Genomic DNA, 5,000 nt, shown 5'->3' with positions numbered 1-5,000 from the left:
AGTTACATGTCCGTTACTATCATAACTTCACAGACCGTCGGTTAGCTGATATAAACTTCTATTTTTAGTGTAAAGTCAACAGTTTGAAGCTAAACTCTGAACAAACACCACCGACGTGTTGATGTCTTCTTCCTCTTCCTGGAGTTTTAATGGCGGCTGGCCAACCGGCTCGTAGCTGCTTTCCCGCCTCCTGCTGGCCTGGAGGCCAAACGGCAGCTTCTTCTCCGGAATTATTAGTTTTACCCGCGAAAAAAAGAAAACAGGATCGCCATCTTGGATCGATTCTAGACACCGATGTAATTTATAAAGTAGCAGCAGCAGTAGTAGTAGTAGTACAGTATCTGTAATACTAGAAAATGCCTTTTATTTTGCTTATTTTAGTCTTAAAGTGACTATATGTAACTTTTGATTGTTTCTGAAACTGTTTGTTTCATCTGATGCTCATAAATGACCTGTACCAGCAAACAAGACTCAAAGAGAAAACAACACTAGTTTTATATAGTTTTTATTAATGCCTCTGCCTAAGCATAAGAGAATAACATTCATTCACATATCCATTACTATAAAGGTCCCATGGCATGAAAATGTCACTTTATTTTTAACATTAATAGGAGTTCCCCCAGCCGGTCCCCCAGTGGCTAGAAATGGTGATAGGTGTAAACCGAGCCCTGGGTATCCTGCTCTGCCTTTGAGAAAATGAAAGCTCAGATGGACCAATCAGGAATCTATATAAAAGAGACTTCAGATACAGTATTAGGGGACCACTAAGGCCCTACCTTTAAAGTTAAATACAAGCACTATATAAATAAATATATATAAATATATAAATATATACATATACATATATATATATATATATATATATATATATATATATATATATATATATATATACAGTGGGGAAATAAGTATTTGACCCCTTGCTGATTTTGCAGGTTTGCCCACTTACAAAGAATGCAAAAATCTACAATTTTAATCATATGTACATTCTAACAGTGAAAGACAGAATCCCAAAGAAAATTCCAGAAAATCACATCATATGAATTTATTAAAATTGAAAACCATCTGATGAGGAAAAACAAGTATTTGACCCCCTGGACAAACAGCAAGTATTCTGGCTCCTACAAGCCAGTTAGTCTTTCTTTAAGACACAGCCCCAATCCGAACCAATTATCTACATCAAATACACCTGCCTCACCTCGTTACCTGTATAAAAGACACCTGTCAACACCCAAACAACCAGCATCCAACATCACTACCATGGGCAAGACCAAAGAGCTTTCTCTGGGACATCAGGGACAAGATTGTTGATCTGCACAAGGCTGGGATGGGCTACAAGAGAATCGGAAAGCAACTTGGAGAGAAAAGATCAACTGTCGGTGCAGTTATCAGGAAATGGAAGAAGCATCACACCACCGCCAACCTCCCTCGGTCTGGGCCTCCACACAAGATCTTGCCTCGTGGGGTGTCCCTGATCATGCGAACAGTGAGGAATCATCCCAAAACCACAAGGGGGAACTGATGAATCAACTGAAGGCAGCTGGGACCACAGTTACAAAAGAAACGGTTGGTAACACATTACGCCGTCATGGATTGAAATCCTGCAGCGCACGCAAGGTCCCCCTGCTCAAGAAGAAACATGTACAGGCCCGCATGAAGTTCGCCATTCACCACCTGGACGACTCAGAAGAGGCCTGGAAGAAGGTGATGTGGTCAGATGAGACCAAAATAGAACTTTTTGGCCTCAACTCAACTCGTCGTGTTTGGAGGGCAAAGAACACCGAGTACAACCCAAAGAACACCATCCCCACCGTCAAGCATGGTGGTGGCAACATCATGCTTTGGGGTGCTTTTCAGCCAAGGGGACGGGACAACTCCATCGTATTGAGGGGAGGATGGACGGGGCCATGTATCGTGGAATTCTGGACCGACATCTCCTTCCCTCAGTGAGAGAGCTGAAGATGGGTCGAGGATGGGTGTTTCAGCACGACAACGACCCTAAGCACACCGCCAAAGCAACAAAAGAGTGGCTGAAGAAGAAGCACATCAAGGTTCTGGAGTGGCCTAGCCAGTCTCCAGACCTTGATCCGATTGAAAATCTTTGGAGGGAGCTTAAAATTCGAGTTGCCAGGCGACAACCTCGGAACCTGAATGATTTGGAGGCTGTCTGCAGGGAGGAGTGGGCCAACATCCCTGCCGAAATGTGCACAAACCTTGTCACCAACTATAAAAACCGTTTGACATCTGTGCTGGCCAATAATGGCTTTTCTACAAAATATTTACATGCTGTTTTGTCCAGGGGGTCAAATACTTGTTTTTCCTCATCAGATGGTTATCAATTTTAATAAATTCATATGATGTGATTTTCTGGAATTTTCTTTGGGATTCTGTCTTTCACTGTTAGAATGTACATATGATTAAAATTGTAGATTTTTGCATTCTTTGTAAGTGGGCAAACCTGCAAAATCAGCAAGGGGTCAAATACTTATTTCCCCCACTGTAAATATATATAAATATATAAATATATAAATATATATATATATAAATATATAAAAATAAAAAAATATATATATATATATATATTTTTTTATATATATATATTATATATATATATATATTTTATATATATATATATATATATATACACACACACACACACAGTACAGGCCAAAAGTTTGGACACACCTTCTCATTCAATGTGTTTCCTTTTTATTTTCATGACTATTTACATTGTAGATTCTCACTGAAGGCATCAAAACTATGAATGAACACATATGGAATTATGTACTTAACAAAAAAGTGTGAAATAACTGAAAACATGTCTTATATTTTAGATTCCTCAAAGTAGCCACCCTTTGCTCCGATTACTGCTTTGCACACTCTTGGCATTCTCTTGATGAGCTTCAAGAGGTAGTCACCTGAAATGGTTTTCCATCAACAGTCTTGAAGGAGTTCCCAGAGATGTTTAGCACCTGTCGGCCCTTCTGCCTTCACTCTGCGGTCCAGCTCACCCCAAACCATCTCGATTGGGTTCAGGTCCGGTGACTGTGGAGGCCAGGTCATCTGGCCCAGCACTCCATCACTCTCCTGCATGGTCAAATAGCCCTTACACAGCCTGGAGGTGTGTTTGGGGTCATTGTGCTGTTGGAAAATAAATGATGGTCCAACTAAACACAAACCAGATGGGATGGCATGTTGCTGCAGGATGCTGTGGTAGCCATGCTGGTTCAGTATGCCTTCAATCAACAGTGTCACCAGCAAAGCCCCCCCACACCATCACACCTCCTCCTCCGTGCTTCACGGTGGGAACCAGGCATCAAAGCCCCCCCACACCATCACACCTCCTCCTCCGTGCTTCACGGTGGGAACCAGGCATCAAAGCCCCCCCACACCATCACACCTCCTCCTCCGTGCTTCACGGTGGTAACCAGGCATGAAAGCCCCCCCACACCATCACACCTCCTCCTCCGTGCTTCACGGTGGGAACCAGGCATCAAAGCCCCCACACCATCACACCTCCTCCTCCGTGCTTCACGGTGGGAACCAGGCATGAAAGCCCCCCCACACCATCACACCTCCTCCTCCATGCTTCACGGTGGGAACCAGCCATGTAGAATCCATCCGTTCACCTTTTCTGCGTCGCACAAAGACACAGCGGTTGGAACCAAAGATCTCAAATTTGGACTCATCAGACCAAAGCACAGATCTCCACTGGTCTAATGTCCATTCCTTGTGTTTCTTGGCCCAAACAAATCTCTTCTGCTTGTTGCCTCTCCTTAGCAGTGGTTTCCTAGCAGCTACTGGACCATGAAGGCCTGATTCAGTCTCCTCTTAACAGTTGTTCTAGAGATGTGTCTGCTGCTAGAACATTCATCTGCTCTCTAATCTGAGCTGCTGTTAACTTGTGATTTCTGAGGCTGGTGACTCGGATGAACTTATCCTCAGCAGCAGAGGTGACTCTTGGTCTTCCTTTCCTGGGGAGGTCCTCATGTGAGCCAGTTTCGTTGTAGCGCTTGATGGTTTTTGCGACTCCACTTGGGGACACATTCAAAGTTTTTGCAATTTTCCGGACTGACTGACCTTCATTTGTTAAAGTAATGATGGCCACTCGTTTCTCTTTACTTAGCTGATTGGTTCTTACCATAATATGAATTCTAACAGTTGTCCAATAGGGCTGTCGGCTGTGTGTCAACCTGACTTCTGCACAACACAACTGATGGTCCCAACCCCATTAATAAGGGAAATAATTCCACTAATTAACCCTGACAAAGCACACCTGTGAAGGTAAAACCATTTCAGGTGACTACCTCATGAAGCTCATTGAGAGAACACCAAGGGTTTGCAGAGTTATCAAAAAAAGCAAAGGGTGGCTACTTTGAAGAATCTAAAATATAAGACATGTTTTCAGTTATTTCACACTTTTTTGTTAAGTACATAATTCCATATGTGTTCATTCATAGTTTTGATGCCTTCAGTGAGAATCTACAATGTAAATAGTCATGAAAATAAAAAGGAAACACATTGAATGAGAAGGTGTGTCCTAACTTTTGGCCTGTACTGTATATGTGTAAAAGTCTGTAAGTATCTGTGAGTATCATCAGGAAAATGTAGTTAAAGTATGAAAATATTGTAGAAAGTGTAAAAGATCCAACCAGTTGTGTGTTTAATGGTCTCATCATGTCAGCTGACTTGTAGCCAGTTATATTGTCGGCTAGTTTACTTTAGAATCAAACATCAGATTTTATAAACTACATCTAACTAGTAACTAAAGTAACAGATGAATGTAGTGGAATAAAAAATACAATATTTCTCTCTGAAATGACAAAAAGTACTTAGTTACATTACAACACTGAATCAAGCTAACATCTGTGTGTATGTGTCTGTCTCTGTCTGTACCTCAACATTTGGACTAAAGTACAAGCACTGGAGTAAACCTACTTAGTTTCATTACTCCATACCTCTGAATGTAACCATGACTCAGCGTTGCATAGAAATGACGA

General features: G+C 41.8%; 2 protein-coding genes across 2 annotated transcripts in view; both read right to left on the bottom strand.

The window, feature by feature from the left end:
• The window catches only part of si:dkeyp-121d4.3 (uncharacterized), a 46,534-nt gene extending 46,336 nt beyond the window's left edge, over window positions 1–198 (bottom strand). Inside the window, exon 1 of the mRNA XM_028602996.1 lies at window positions 1–198. This exon is cut by the window's left edge and continues 825 nt beyond it. The gene's annotated coding sequence lies outside the window, so the exon portion shown is untranslated.
• LOC114571635 (nuclear factor 7, brain-like) overlaps window positions 1–5,000 on the bottom strand; it is a 430,007-nt gene that overhangs the window by 147,347 nt on the left and 277,660 nt on the right. The window lies entirely within an intron of this gene.

Source organism: Perca flavescens, chromosome 17 (assembly GCF_004354835.1).
Source record: "Perca flavescens isolate YP-PL-M2 chromosome 17, PFLA_1.0, whole genome shotgun sequence".
In the NCBI taxonomy this organism is placed as follows: Eukaryota; Metazoa; Chordata; class Actinopteri; order Perciformes; family Percidae; genus Perca; species Perca flavescens.
This window is presented reverse-complemented; position numbering and strand designations above follow the sequence as displayed.